A 17129-nucleotide genomic window follows, 5' to 3' on the forward strand; every position below is an offset into this window, starting at 1 on the left:
ACAAGTACAGTTTCAAGTGAATTTGTTGCAACCAAGGCTAAATTAAATCTGTATGCAACTACTCAAGCAAAAAATGATCAATCCTTTACAAAAAAATCAAAATTTTGAAGGACAGTTCTCTCCATTAAGTGTCACAATGGTTTCTCAAACTACAATATTAGTACCTCTATCTCAATCTATTGGGTTACATGTGCCTCTATCTTACTCCTCCCCTAGTATAAGAAATCGGACGTAACCTACAATGATATTGGGGATTGTCACATAAAGAAATAGGAGATTCAAGAAGCCATGGAGCTTCCACTCACCCACCATGAGTTTTACAAGCAGATTAAGATAAACCCTCCCCGAGGTGTTCTTCTTTATGGACCTCTAGGTATGGGGAAGACCATGCTTTCTAAGGCCATCGTGAACCACACCATAGTTTCTTTCATTCAAGTTGTTGGCCCTAAGTTAGTTCAAAAGTATATTGGTGAGGGGCCAAGGATAGTTTGTGATGTCTTTCATCTTGCTAAAGAGAATGCACCTGCAATAACATTCATTGATGATGTGTATGCAACTACAACTGCAACAGCATGGTTTGATGCTCAAACTCGAGTTAATAGGTGAGTTTATAGCATCTTGATGGAGCTCTTAAATTAGATGGATGGATTTGGTCAGAATGTGAAGGTGAAGGTGATCACGGCAACCAATAGAGTAGATACACTTAACCCCTCATTTTTGTGCCCTAGAATACTTAATAGGAAAATTGAGTTACCTCTTCCTAATAAGAGGCAAAAACACCTTGTTTTCCATGCTTTTATAGAAAATTTGAACCTCGGTAATGAGGTATAAATTGATGACTATGTATCTTATCCTAATAAAATAGTGCTTGAAGCCCTGAATAGAATCGGCGACCAAAAATAAAATTTGGAAATGATCTCGGCGATCCCCAACATCCAAACTCAAGGAAAAGAAGCCATTTTCAATCCCTACCATGTCATCAATTGATTGTTATTACTAGTACAACATCTCCATCTTTGTTTTGTTCAATAAACGTAATGGAATGTAAGCAATGGTCAAAGAAACAAGAGATGTGGTCAAAAACCAATGCTAAAGAGAGTTAACAAATGGAGAATAAAATAGCTAGGCCTGCAAGTGAATAATAGCCAACAATACCTAACCTCAGAATCTCCATTGTGGAAGTGGAGGCTCGTTTCTTCACGATGGGCAAAATTAATGCCAAGAATGGTCGCAAATCTAAAAAATAGTAGGATTGAGTAGGTGGTACAAGAGTTACATGTTTAGATTGGTATCTTGGGAGGTACTCCAAACCCTAGGACACAAGGTTGTGGAGGAATTTTACCCACATGGGTTTTGTTGGCAAGAGTACCCAAGCTTTGGCCTCTGCACCCAAAGTTGTAGGTGTAAATCCATGAGGATATTTGATAACTTGCCACTTGGAGATGAAAGAGCACCCTTAGAGGAACAAGGGGCTACTTCAAGCACCAAGAGAGCCCTTGTCATTGTGGAGAAATAAATGTTTATGTGTTTCAAGTGGGAAAATTGTTTAAGTTTCAAGTTGGCCTTATTTAAAGAGAACCTTCTTGAAGGGCTAGACATCACCTAGAGAAGCATATTAAAAGGTGAGAGGAGAAGCCTCATTTCACCATCCATGTGCAACAAATCATAACGAATATATCTTCTATAGTGGCCGCAAATCAAGGAGCTCAAAGGAGGAGGAAATATATTTGTTTTGGGGTAATTTACATAACTTCTAAGAGCGAGTTGATTAGGAGTGTTGGCTGAGAGAAGTAAAGATATGTTGGGTTCTTTTGTGTGAGTTTCTTATGTGAACATGCCTCTATAATCAGGTTGCATACATATGTGATTATTGGAAAGAGGTTCGAGCCTTGTACCTCAGGTTTAAAGGAGGTTGCAAGGCCTAAAGAAGGGCTATAAGCAACCTTAGGAACCAGTGAAGCAAAGAGGCTTGTCGGCAAAGGAAGGTCGCGGCTAGAGGAGGGTTTTTGGGAGAATAAAGGAAGGGAAAACAAGGACTGTTAGAATCCCTAACCACGCTGAGAACCTACAGAAAATGTACTAGCCCATAAATGTATGAAAAGGTATGTTGAATGATTTGATCAAGTTGTTTTGTTGTTATTCAATGAGTAGTCCTTGTTTAGGATAGATTTGTTGGACCTCTAAAGGTCTATTTGGAGGGAAGCAAGTAGGTGTTAAGAAGTTTCCTAAGTGCAAACCTTGAAGGACTATAGGATTGCTACAAGAGGTAGGGATTTGGAGGTCAAGGGTTGATTCTTTGAAGGACAAAAGAAGGCAGCCATGTGGACCAATGATTGAGCACAAGTTTATTGAAGAGAAGGACATCTTGCAGTGATAGAGGGCAACCATCCATGCCCTAAGTTTGTCTTCATTGGAGCAGCACAGGAAGGCAATAGAGGGATGAAATCCTAAGTGTTGACGAGCAGCAGTGGGCAGTCTGGGAGTTGTTCACAAATGAAGTTGTGAAAAACTCACAAGAAAACCCTATGTGTTGATTTGTTGATGGAAAAGTGATCAGTTAGAGGGAAGATTGAAGTTGTGTTCAGTGACCTAAAGAAATGGGATTCATTGATAGAGACAGATTGGTGTTGTTGTAGATTGGGAGAAGAAGGAACAGCAATTTTGTTCGAAGTACGACCAAGTTGAGTTGTGATGGTGCACTACATCAGCTAGTAGGTCAGTTGTATCTTTTTCAGAGTAGATTGGTTATCATAGTTGTTAACACCAAACCCTAGTTTGTAATCTTGCATCAGTGATTGTAAGAGGGCCATGATCCTTGGTTCAAAAGCCCTAGATAGTTGTATTACATTAATATAACAAAGTTGGGTTATTGAAAAATTTTAAAAAGTTTTCTATTTGTACACATGTTGAATTACTATTGTATTTATTCTTTTGTGCAAAGTAGTTTGTTGTGGAATTTGAGTTGGTAGTGTTCAAGATTCTAAGACCCTAACCTAGATTATCCAATTCCATGGAAAAACAACATTACATTGGCATGTAAAGGTGTCTAAACTTAACTATGACAAGCCCAAGATGGCAAAGGTGTTTTGAGTCAGACTAGCTCTGATACCACTATCAAAGTACACATGAAAATACATAGCAAATGATAAAAGATGAGGTTGATTCTTGTTCACAAGATATAGATCTAAATACATTTCACTAACCCATGGTTTTCATCTTCCAAGAGGTCCCTTGGACTTCTCTTGACTATTGTCCTTCACTTGAGGCTTTTCACCTTCCCCTCAAGTGAATAAGCAAAGTTTATATAACCCAAGAGGATTATGTTTCCAACAATAAATACCAATAATTCAATAATTTCAATTATAAGCACATTAATTGCAATTAAATATGACACAATCATATATATATATTTTTTTTAACGACATGGTGAATCAGTAACTGCCAGTCCTAATCTATGGGAGACCCAAGATCAATCCTCGTAGCTGCCACTATAACACCAAGAGTACATCCAACTACCTGCAAGTCGATATACTAAGATCCTATGGTTTTAGCAAAGAAAGACTCACGCAACGTGGGGAATATGCTCTCAAACCGCCACCACAGCAGGTCATGTACTTAATGAGATTTGAACCGCGGTCTCTTAAGCTTCGCCCAAGAAGACTTATCGGTGAACCACACAATCATATATTTGTACCATGTTATTCTTGAAAAATCTAGGGCATCTAGGTAGGATGAGATTCTTTTGTTGTTAAAATTGGAAACTAGGGCCAAACTCCATGTGGGTCACCTTATTTATGGCAGCTAATATTTTTCCTAGATTTCTCTTGTTGAGAGGTGTAGGATTGATCTAAAGATCATCCGACTCCGAAAAGTATTTATGGATATATGAATTTATTTTTATTTACTTTACAATTGTCAAGGTTGGCCAGCAGCTAAATGTGTGGCACACATGCCCAGCAAATCATATAAGTACAATTGAGGTTGATTCATTATCAACTCATCTCACCTCAACTCATCTTCTCTCTACTCATCTTATTGGGCCACGAAAGGAGAACCTTCTCTCACACGTGCAAGAAGAAGGATGAATTAGGGCAGCGTTGATTTTCTGGGAAGCGTTGACCTTTCTAGGGCTGTGTTGACCAAGTGTTGGGCTATTTTATGGAGCATTGACCAAGTGTTGACCAAGGGCTGACCTGTGCTGACCTTTTTGGGGCAGCGTTGACCTGAAAGTTGACCAGCATTGACTAGTTAGGGCTGACCGCAGATTGCTAAACTTTGACTATTCTTTCACTGAGTATTGCGGACTATTTTGGGCTGCTGAAGATAGTTGTTGAAGACCGAGTTCTTCAAGTTGACTAGAAGTAAATCCGAGGTTGTTTTGACCACGTTTGACTTTTCTGATTTAGGGTTTGTTGATGCTGTTATAAAATTACAGAATTCTGAATTGTACTATTTCTCTTTGCTGAACTATTGAAGATTAAAGAATAATTGATCAAAGGGTTTCCCCGCATTGGGGTTTGTCCCTAGCTAGACACCACATATTGTGTCTCTTGTCTTGACTTGTTTTTTGTCGATTGTTTATGTTGTATTTACACTTTACATTATGTTTATGTGATTGCTAACCAGTGGCTAATAAAAAGATTTGAAGTAAATTGCTTTAAGCATAAAACATACCATAATTTAACATGGTATCAGAGCTGAGTTGAAGACAAAGCCCAAGCAAGAGCAAGAGATAGAGCAATCACCAAACATTGTTGAAGCAATCTTAAAGAATTTATGGGGTCCTCAACACACTTCCCTGCTGAAGACAAACTCTGTGAGAAGTCTGGCTATCACAGATGGAAGATTTCTCTCGATCTGACATTAGAAAAGCAAGAAGTGTTGAAACATGTGAGAGGCAGAATTGTTGAGCCTCCATCAAATGCATCCACTGCTGCAAGGAACAAGTGGACCATGGGAGAATTCAAAGCAAAGAAGATCATCCGGGACTCTATCGACAAGCACCTGGTGACTTATTCTTCTGAGCTGACCACCTCCAAGGAAATCTACGATAGACTAGTGAGTTTATTTACAGTTAATGATGCAAATCAAGTTTTATTCCTTAGAAATAAGCTGAAGGAAATTAAGAAGGGCAAATATGAGAGTATGCAAGCATATTTCTTAAGGATCATCGAGATCAAGAATGATCTCCTATCTATTGGGGAAGTAGTTCCTGACAGGGAAACGACTATCATAACTCTCCAAGGGCTACCACCTAAATGGTATATATTCAAGACTACTCTTCTCAAAAATAATGTAATTCTTGGATTTGAGGAATTGATGGCAAGATGCATTCAAGAAGAAACAAGGATGGAAGAGCAAGAAATGCCCGCACTTAAAGGCAATCCCTCTACCTTTTCTTCTCATGCTAAAAGAATAAACCATTCCGGGGCTAAATCAAGAAGGCAAGAAACTCCAGGTATGAATCTAATGTTGTTAACAATAAGCAAGATGAATATTATCTACCAGTGGCCCTCTCTACCACTGCTTCCCTGGACTCGCTAGGAAATTGGATTATTGATAGTGGTGCCTCAAGGCACTTCACTGGTTACAAAGAAGCTCTCTCTAATCTGATAGAGAATGAGACTAACCTGGAAATTGTTCTTGGGGACAACTCAAAATATCCCATGAAAGGCGTAGGGAATGTCACTCTTCAATTGAATCAGGGAAATACAATTCATTTACAAGAAGTCCTATATGTACCTGATCTCAAAAAGAACCTGGTGTCTATTTCGGCAATGGAAGACAAAGGCTACAAGGTGGCCTTCATCTATAGCAAGGTACGTGTATGGAAAAAGAACTTTAAAGATGCTTTCACTCTTGGGTTTTGAGTTGATTCATTATATTAGGTCGGAGGAAGTCCGTTGGGTTTCATGTCTTGTGACACATATCTTTAGACCAAACTATGGCATCGAAGGTTTTCTCACCTTCATTATAAAGCTCTACCCGATGTGAGAAAAATGGTGACTAGGATGTCCGAGTTCAAATTAGAGCAAGAACGTGTATATCCGGGATGTGCCGAAGGAAAGCTCAAAAGGGGACCATTTGCCTCAAGCCAAAGCAAGACCTCTGATATATTGCAGTTGATTCACTCAGACGTATCTGGTATGATGCCTGTGAACTCCTTACGAGGATATTTATATTACCTCACTTTTACAAATGATTATTCTCATAAGACTTGGATATACTTCTTGAAAAAGAAGGATGAAGTGTTCTCTTGGTTTCGTCACTTCAAAGCCTTGAACGAGAATCAAACTGAAAAGAATATCAAGACCTTAAGGACTGATAATGGGACTGAGTATGAATCCAATGAGTTCCATGACTTTTGCAAAGAGGTTGGCATTAAGAGGGAGACTACAACACCATATACTCCTGAGCAAAATGGTGTGGCAGAAAGGAAGAATCGTACGATTGTGGAAGTTGTCTGTGCTATGCTCCATGATCAAAGACTTCCGAAATTCCTATGGGCCAAAGTTGTGAATACCATCATATATGTGTAAAACTAATGCCCTCGTCAAGCATTGGGTTCCAAGACTCCCAAAGAGATGTTCACTGGTAAGAAACCTAACATATCTCATTTTAGAATTTTTGGAAGTGTTGTATATTTTCATGTGTCGAAAGAGAAAAGGAATAAATTGGGTGCATATGGAAAGAAAGGAATATTCGTGGGCTATAGTGAAAATACTAAGGGCTATAGAATCTATGTGGTTGGTCAAAGGGAAGTCGTGATTAGCCATGATGTCACCTTTGAAGAAGATATGGCTCTTAACAAAGTTGACAATCTTCTTACTCTAAGGGAATCTAAAGAAGCTGACACCAGGAAACCAGAGGAAAAGGAAGATGAGACAATGCCCGATGTGGAAGAACCTATGGATCCTATTGATCCCCCTCCGCAAGAACCTTCCTCTTCTAGGAAGAGGCCTTCATGGCTTAGGGGAACACTTGATGATGTTGAAGGACACATTGCACCTAGAGGGACTTTCTGGGAAAGTAAGAAGTCGGCCAGGTATCAAGGATACTTAACTATCATGAGCACAATCATCCAAAATGAGCCTTCAGAATTTGCATAAGCTGTCAGGAATCAAGTCTGGAAGGATGTTATGATTGAGGAATATGATTCCATCATGTAAAACGATGTCTAGGATGCGGTCCCCAGACCCCAGGACAAAGTCATTGTCACTTCGAAATGGCTTTACAAGATAAAGCATGGAGCTAATGGAAGTGCTGAAAAGTACAAGGCTCGTTTTGTCACTCGTGGCTTCTCTCAAAAGGAAGGTATAATATATGATGAGATATTTGCACTTGTTGCTCGATATACCACCATTCGCTCAATAATAGCCCTTACTGCTTCACAAGGATGGAACCTACATCAGATGGATGTCAAGAACGCATTCTTGCATGGTTCAATCAAAGAGGAAGTCTATGTGGAGCAACCCGAAGGATTTGAGATTCATGATCGGGAATCTCATGTGTGTAGGTTGAAAAAAGCCCTCTATGGGCTGAAGCAAGCACCCCGAGCATGGTATGAGAGGATCAATAGCTACTTGATGAAGCTGGGATTCACTAGGAGTGAAGCTGACCCTAACCTTTACTTTAAGGTTAAAGATGAAAAACCTCTCATATTGGTGTTGTACATTGATGACCTCTCTCTGACAGGTACAGACCCTATCATTCACAAATGTAAGAGGGATTTGGCTTCTGAGTTCGAGATGAAGGACCTAGGACTGATGCACTATTTCCTAGGACTGGAAATCTGGTAGAAACCAGGGGAGATTTTCCTATCTCAAGGAAAATATGTGGTGAAGATACTGGAGAGATTTAGTATGGTAGACTGCAAGCTCGTGACTACCCCGATGGAGCTTGACTTCAAGAATTTAAGCGATAATGTTGCCGTACCTGTTTTACAAAATGCTACCGAGTATCATCAACTCATCGGAGAATTGATGTTCTTGGTGAACTCCCGTATGGATATATGTTTTGTAGTCAACATATGGTTGAGCCTCACCACACACATTGGATTGGTGCCAAGAATCTATTGAGATATCTTCGTGGCACAATCACTCATGGGTTGAGATACACTGTCGAAAATGGATATACCAATGTTGATTGGGCAGGCAGTGTGGTGGACCGAAAGAGCACTTCCAGGTGTTGTTTCTCTTTGGGATCTTCCTCGATATCCTAGATGAGCAGGAAGTAGAAGTCGGTGGCTTTGAGCACCGTCGAGGTAGAGTAAATTGTTGCTAGTATGGCCTCTTGTGAGGCGGTCTAGTTACGGAAGCTCTTTAATGAGTTGTTTGGATTTACATTGGATACTACCGTGATCCTGTGTGACAACTAGAGCGGGATTCATTTATCAGAGAATCTTGTATTTCATGATCGCTCCAAGCATATCAATATTAGGTACCACTATATCCGGGATATGGTGCAACGGGGAGGAATAAGGCTCCAAAATATCTGTACAAATGAGCAGGTCGCCGACATTTTGAGAAATCCCCAGGGAAAGGTCAAATTCTTGACTTTCCAAGAACTACTTAGTGTTGTTGAGAGACCCTCTTATGAGGGTCGTGTATGATGCATACATTGAGCTCTGGGAGCTCCAAGGGGGTGTGAGGTACTTCTTGGAACGACATCTGACCACAAGGCAACTCACCCTCCCCTCGTGGTGCATTATGTACGGGGTCAAAGGTTCAACCTTCCCTTGTGACACCCCGTAGCGATTGTGGGCCAGGATGATTAGTTCTCCTGTGGGCCCAGATGATTAGTTCTCCCGTGGCGATTGTTGGACGAGATGATTCGTTCTTCCGTGGACAAGATGATTAGTTCTCCTGTTGAGGCATCCTACCCATGTAGGATGGGACTCATGATAAGTACCTCTTGTCTAATCAATGAGTAGGGAAATGGGATTAGGGACCATTAGTAATACTATCGATGGATGCATCATTGTATCTACCATAATCCCTATGCTAGGATGACCTCCATTGATCTGGGATCAATGATACTAATCTGGGATCAGTGAGAGTGGTATGACACACTCTAAGATTTACTTCGGGATAGCAGAGCTGAGCAGAGCCGAGCAGTGCATTTGATGGTAGGGATAGTAGCGACAGTATGACAAATTAGCAGATGGAGTTCTCCCTAGTTGAGAGGGAGTGTTAAAATTTGCAACTAGGGCCAAAATCCATGTGGGTCACCTTATTTATGGTAGCTGATATTTTTCCTAGATTCCTCTTGTCGAGAGGTGTAGGATTGATCTTAAGATCATCCAATTCTGACAAGTATTTATGGAGATATTAATTTATTTGTATTTACTTGACAAATTGTCAAGGTTGGCCAGCAGCTAAATGTGTGGCACACATGCCCAGCAAATCATATAAGTACAAGTGAGGTTGATTCATTATCAACTCATCTCATCTCATCTCATTTGCAAAGGAGCAGCTTCTCTCACACGTGCAAGAGGAAGGACGAATTAGGGGAGAATTGACTGAATTAGGGAAGTGTTGACTAATTTAGGGTAGCATTGACCTTTCTAGGGTTGCATTGACCAAGTGTTGGGTTGTTTTATGGAGCATTGACCAAGGGTTGACCTGTGTTGACTTTTTGGGGGCTGTGTTGACCATCGTTGACTTGAAAGTTGACCAGTGTTGACTAGTTACGGCTGACCGTAGATCGCTAAACATTGACTGTTGTTTGACTGAGTATTACGAACAATTTTGGGCTGCTGAAGATAGTTGTTGAAGACCGAGTTCTTCAAGTTGACTAGAAATCAATCCAGGGTTGTTTTGACCAAGCTTGGCTTTTCTGATTTAGGGTTTGTTGTTGCTATTATAAAATTACAGAATTATGAATTGTACTATTTCTCTCTGCTGAACTATTGAAGATTAAAGAAGAATTGATCAAAGGGTTTCCCCGCATTGGGGTTTGTCCCTAGCTAGCCACCACATCTTGTGTCTCTTGTCTTGGCTTGTTTTCTGTCGATCGTTTAATGTTCTATCTGCACTTTACTTTATGTTTATGTGATTGCTAAACAGTGGCTAATAAAAAGATTTGAAGTAAACTGCTCTAAGCATAGAACATACCATAATTGAACATTTCTCGATGATAAAAATTTGTGAAGTACTTTTTACTTTTCTTATTAGCACAATCTTCTCTTATTATTATTAGTGAGCGTTCTCTTACTTCATCAAACAGTTACCAAAACAAAAGAGACAAGAACACAAGTTGTTGGCTCTCTATCAGGAAAAACCTCTCTCTCCTAGAGAGGAAAACCATTCTGCAAAATTCTCTTATTGAAGCTTCAATTGACAAATGCCAAACCCTAGACCCTTGACTAGTAGATCCTCCAAGCACAAGACATAGTCTCTCTTTTGTATCTTCCCTTATGATCTTCAATCAAAGCCTTCTTTTGCACTGTACCTTGATCTCTTCCTTCGCACTTCTTTTGGAAACATATGGCACTTTCCTTCGTTGTTTTTCTGGCAACTACAGAAACCCTAGGTCTCCTTAGAGACCTCTTCTTTGGTGCATTATTTTCCTTAGGTTATTAATCCTCCTTCTCCTTGATACTTAAACTAGAGAATTGGACCTTCCTTGAGAAATATTTCTGAGTTGAGAGGTTGATCCTCTTTACCCTACTGCAGCATTGATTTCTTTGCACGTGTGGCTCATATAGACTTGTACTTGGCCCTTTTTCTTGCTTATTTCCTTTGCTTTAGGTGTCCTCTTCTTCGCTAGAGATGAATGCTTTATTTGAAGTATTTTCTTAGCCCAATCGAACTCGATTATGTTGCTACACTTGTGGATTTGAAGTGACTACAAAACTGCGCTCCTTTCTTCGCACGTGTAACTAAATTAGGCCCTAAAACAATCCTCCCAAACTCGGTTTCTACTTCTCCTTCTTTGCTGCCCTAGAAACACCTTTTTTCTCCTTTTTCGCACCTCTTTCTTGTCTTGTCCTTCGCTGATTTCAGAGATCACTTGCTTGCTTCTTTGATGAGGTTGAATGGCCCTATATATAGGAGTTTGTCCCTCCTATTGGGCCGACTTGAGCTAGTGAGGCCGACTTGACTTTAAGTGCACGAAAAATTCATTCTTTGAGCCAACTTTAAGAGGATACTTGTCTTTGCTTTGGAGGATATCTTTTGACATATTTCTTTGGCTCTAATACATAGATTTACATAGTGTAGCATGCCCACATGGTTCTTCAACAATTACATTGACTATTTGACCTTCTTAGAAGCACTTAAATGTGTTCTTGACCTATCAAATGGACAAGAAATCCATTCTTGATAATGACAAAAATAATAATTCTTTTTTTTTACAAGTACAAAGATCAAAATTGCATTTATGAAGATCGAACCTAGTTACACTTTCTTCAGCACTCCCTCTTAACTAGGGAGGTATTCATAAATCACTTTACAAGGTGTTTGGGCATTTTCAATCTGAAGAATTCACATAAGAGAAATCGGATTGGAAATCCATCTGTTATAGCATCATAGTAACCAACAATATTTCCATAGCAAGGCCTTGACTGACAACTCTATCTCTCAATAGATCAGAGCACAATGTTGGCGAGACCAATGACTATAGACACCTTCATCATTTTCTCTCAAGGTACATACCCAACCGGGTGTTCACTAAGTATCACCTTCTAGGATTATTCTTATCTTGGGTTCCTAGTCTTCAAAGAATATCGGTCCTCTTGCCTCCTCTTATCTTGGATGCCCTACACATCCTCAAAGAGCATCAGATGCTAGATGATTACCCAATCCTCCATTCTTTCTTCCCATGTGAAAACAAGAATGGTGTGTCTATCTCTCCCTCTCAACTAGGGAAGATATGCCTATTCATGTAAAGGAATGTACCCAAGCTCCTTTTGACCAGGAAATTGCCCTAGCTCCCTCTTAATTAGGGACTTGTCAAAGCTCCCTCTTAACTAGGGACTCTCCTTTTCATCAGCAACTTCTTCTTGTGGGTCCTTCAACTTCTTAATCAATTTCTTTCCATGATGCCATGAAATTTAGTCGAGCTTCTTCCCTGTAGGGCATTAGCCATCGATCACTTTCCTTCTTAGTTCATCATGTCATTCCTTTCTTCATGGAAAGTGGCCATCTTGATATGTATCTAGAACCTTCGTCATATGGCTACTTCTTTCTCATCATGCTTCTTTCAGTAATTTTCATCCACCACATGAATGTTAGTTGTACTTGTACTTACAACCTTTGTTCCAGTAGCCCTGCATGAACTCATCCAGATATTATTCAAGAAATCAAAAATAACAATAAATCAAGTAGTACCTTACGAGATGTCTTGTCATCATGACATTTTGTTGGCTTGCATCATCAACATCATGCATGTTTCACATCTCCAAGGCCTTTTCGAGGTGCCAAGGGTCCTTTGATCTTTTTCTTCCTTTGTCAGAATTCTCATGCCTTCTTCCAGGAGATGTCTTTAGCAAATCTATCGGTTGTTGATTCCTAGTGTCCATGGTTTCCTTTTATTCCTCATCTCTTTTCCCACATGCTTATTTATAGGTTCACTTGTCATCACCTCATACTTCATATGAGTATACTTCTCATGCTGACCCTTTTCAGTGTGTGAACCATGTTTTCATGCATATCTTAATGAAAAATATCTCATTTTATTCTTGATCGTGCTTCCGGATCAATTCCCGTGCTTATTAATACAAATGATGACATGACTCTAACAGAAAACATAGATGCATACATACCTCATCTTAGTTCTTTCCTTGATCATCACAGCTTCCTAGATTGAGATTACCTTTATCTTTGCTACATCTTTCCTTGCCTACATACCATCCCATAAGTGGACTTCTTATCACGACATTTTATTTTCCTTAAAGTCATGAACCCTCTATTGAATATTTCACCGAAGGATTCTTGTAGGCCTCATCTTGCAAATGCTCCTTTTTGTTGATGATAGTGGCCTTCTAAGATGATTCTTCTTGATCATGATCATTCATTTATGTATTGATGAGGTAATCTAATGGCTTCATCCTTCCTACATGAATATCTTTATTTGAGCTATCTCTACATAATGCTCCTATATTCCTGAAGATGCCATTCCCATAAAAACATGCATTTTATCCTACTACTACATGTTCCTATGATACCCAAAACTTTAAAGAAGACTTATGTGAAGAATTTGATCTTATTCATAGTATTGATCTGGAGGGTCCTCCTTCTTTTGTTTCTTCTCTTCTTTCACTTCTTGGGTAATGTGAGCTTCCTCTAGTTTCCTCTTATTGTTGTCCTTCTTGAACTTAGGACAATCCCTTTTATAGTGTCCATATTCTTGGCAGCTAAAGCATTGGACTTTGGACATATCTCTTTTACCCTTTCTCTGTGGATCAAACTTGCCAAATTTCCTTTCTCTTGGCCATAGCAGCAAATGCCTGCTCCTTTGATCCCACATCATCTTTGGCTTTGATTCTATTCTCCTCAATTTTGCATACAAACCAAAGTTCATTCAATGCGGTAGCTTCCTTCTTGGCATTAAAACTTGATGTGAAGTTGCCCCATTCCTCATGTTATGCATTGAGCACCACAGTTGTCATCTCTCTGTCTGACATAACTTCTCCCAATTCTTGAAGTTGGTCTCTCATCTCAGAGACCTTCATGAAGTAGGGAGTTATTCCTTCTTCCTTGGAGATCTTCATTTTATGGTTCATTATGCAACGATATCACTTCTCCCGCTATACAAACTGAAAATAGATCCACCAACTTATCATAGATTTCTTTAGATGTTTCAAGTTTGGAAACATAAGGAATGAGAGGGTCCTTGATGGATTCTATCATAATCCTTTGAGCCCTTATTTCATACTTATTATACTTTGTTAGGGCTTAAGTTTATTCCTTTTCAGGAACAGTGACACTCCCTTTGATGTAGTCCAAAAGTTCATTTTCTTTGAGAAGTAGATCAGTCCTCTTTTTCCATGCAAGGAAATTAGCAATCCCAACCAATTTGTTGTTTTCCTTGCAAAAAGACATTTTGATATTTTCAGAAGAGGACATAAAAATACTTACTTGAGAGTTTTTGTGGAGAGACCTTGTTGCTTCCTTGAATATTTGATGATTTGACTTCTTAGATCTTGGAGTTCTTCAAGATGATTCCTTCAAGGTGCCTTATGAGAGATTTGCTTGGTGATGAAAACTTCTCGCTTTGTAGATATGGATATCTTCAATGATGAGCCTGGATCTGAGTACCTTCCTTTGAAGATGATGAGTCTTTGATGTAAACCCTTCTAGGATGAACCTTCTTGTAGAAGCCTTTACATGGAAAGCCTTCTTCTTTCTTTGTTCCCAGGCTGGTAGTCATTCTTCATGGATCTAGGAGAGGAGATGGTAATCCTCCTTTTCTTTGATGGATCTAGAATCTTTGCTTGTAGATCTATTGCCTCAACCTTTGTGTGTCCTTTCTTCCTGATCTTGATGCTTCGATCTTCTGTGTTCTTGAGACACCCTTCCTTGTTGTGTCACCTTAGCTATGATACCATGTTGAAAAATCTAGGGCATCTAGGTAGGATGAGATTCTTCCGACAATAATAACAATTTGTGAAGTACCTTTTACTTTTCTTATTAGCACAATCTCCTCTTATTATTATTAGTGAGTGTTCTCTCACTTCATCAAATAGTTACCAAAACAAAAGAGACAAGAACACAAGATGTTGGCTCTTAGCCAAGGCAAAACCTCTCTCTCCTAGAGAGGAAAACCCTTCTGCAAATTTCTCTTATTGAAGCTTCAATTGACAAATGCCAAACCCTAGACCCTTGACTAGTAAATCCTCCAAGCACAAGACACGAACTCTCTTTTGTACCTTCCCTTACGATCTTCAATCAAAGCCTTCTTCTACATTCTACCTTGATCTCTTCCTTAGCAACTTCCTCCGGCAACTGATGGCACCTTTCTTCGTTGTTTTTTTGCCAACTGTAGAAACCCTAGGCCTCCTTGGATACCTCTTCTTTGGTGCCTTATTTTCCTTCGCTTGGAAATCTTCCTTCTCTTTGATACTTATACTAGAGAATTGGATCTTCCTTCAGAGATATTTCTGAGATGAGAGGCTGATCCTCTTTACCCTACTGTAGCTCTGATTTCTTCGCACATGTGACTGATATAGACTTGTACTTGGCCCTTTTTCTTGCTTCTTTCCTTCACTTTAGGTGTCCTCTTCTTAATTAGAGATGGAGGGTTTATTAGAAGTATTTTCTTAGCCCAATCAAACTTGATTATGTTGTTGCACTTGTGGATCTAATGTGACTACAAAACTGCCCTCCTTTCTTCGCACGTGAGATTGAATTAGGCCCTTAAACAATCCTCCCAAACTCGGTTTCTACTTCTCCTTCTACGGTGCCCTAGAAACACCTTTTTGTTCCTTTTTCACACCTCTTTCTTGCCGTGTCCTTCGCTGATTTCATAGATCACTTGCTTGCTTCTTTGATGAGGTCGAATGGCCCTATATATAGGAGTATGTCCCTCCTATTGGGCCGACTTGACTCTAAGTGCACCAAAAATTCTTTCTTTGAGCCGACTTGAAGAGGAGACTTGTCTTTGCTTTGGAGGATCTCTTTTGACATATTTTTTTGACTCTAATACATAGATTTACATAATGTAACATGCCCACATGGGTCTTCAACAATTACATTGACTCTTTGACTTTCCTAGAAGCACTCAAACATGTGCTTAACCTATCAAATGGACAAGAAATCCATTCTTGATAATGACAAAAATAATAATTCTTTTCTTTTACAAGTAAAAAGTTCAAAATTACATTTATGAAGACTTAACCTAGTTAAACTTTCTTCAACAATTATCAAACATATGTGCAAACCATATATGTGTGCATAATCACAACTTACACACTCACTCAATGCATACTCACATTGATTTCGAAATATCATATTCTCATGACATGTACTCCACCATGATGAGTTGGAAGATCTAGGCAACACCTCAACGCATCATCCAACCACCTCCCCAACGCTTGATTAACCATCTAGACACCTTCCTCTTCAATGTGATACAACACAAGGAATACACCCTTTCTAAGGTAAATAATCCCTCAAGTGTACTACAACAAATTTCCGTTCTCTACCTACAATCCCTTTTGAAATTTTTCCCTGCTAAAGGTGTTCTTGGTGTTGGCAAGTAGGTTAAAATGTAGAACACCAATATAAGTAGAGAGACCATTAGACACTTGTGTAACATTATAGCTTCTCCATATCCAACCTCACTATGGACTGCACATGATTATCTCACGCGGCGTTTAATCTTACACTGGGATCATGTTATGAATTTCCTTGGTTATCAACTCATAACCAACACAACTAGTGTCTTAAAGAGGGTCACATACTCCTTTCACGAACTTGTCAATCAACATTATTTTCATCATTGACCTTTTTCATAAGTTTGGCTATTATATGCAATAGTATCATCAACAAGTTCAACTATGTTATCACCGTGTCTGATTACACAATAACATTAAATATAATTAATCATCATGTCATATTCATGGCATATGTAATGTCATACTAATCTTGACTAATATCTATATCCACCATGTATTATATGTTGACGTCCCCACTAGTGCATATGCATTTGAGCTATTTTATTCTTTTGCATTTCGAGCATTCCCATGTCTTGATTATCTTTACATATAAACTCAAAGAAATTAAATAGAACAAGACAAAAGTTAAGGAATTTTCCTTTTGAATTCCTTTGCATGGCATGGATATTCCAAAACATAACCAATCCAATTCATGCCCTATTTTCCATTCATACGATGGATCATTAGCTATGGATTTCTTACCAATCACAGTTTACAACATGAAACAACATGAGGCAACATTTATATTTGTTACTTTTACAAACATGCAACTCTACCTTTATCAACAAAAGAAATTTTAAGATGAGAAAATCCCCCTCATTAATATGTTTGTGTTGCAAGCCATGTTCACTAGTTCTTGCTACAATAAATTCCTCAAAATCTTGTAATGGTCCACAACATTATTGTAGCTTCATTTGTTGCCCTGGGTTGCCCTCATGTTCCATGTTCATTTGACTATGGCTACAATCAT

General features: G+C 39.1%; 1 pseudogene; it reads left to right on the top strand.

Annotated features, from left to right (window-relative positions):
* The first annotated feature begins 361 nt into the window (after positions 1–361).
* Positions 362–903, top strand: LOC149193746 (26S proteasome regulatory subunit 6B homolog pseudogene; annotated as a pseudogene).
* Positions 904–17129: the final 16226 nt, after the last annotated feature.

The sequence above is a fragment of the Pinus tabuliformis genome, chromosome 2_2 (assembly GCF_031772625.1).
Source record: "Pinus tabuliformis cultivar Carrire ecotype Pingquan chromosome 2_2, CPIR1, whole genome shotgun sequence".
NCBI lineage: Eukaryota > Viridiplantae > Streptophyta > Pinopsida > Pinales > Pinaceae > Pinus > Pinus tabuliformis.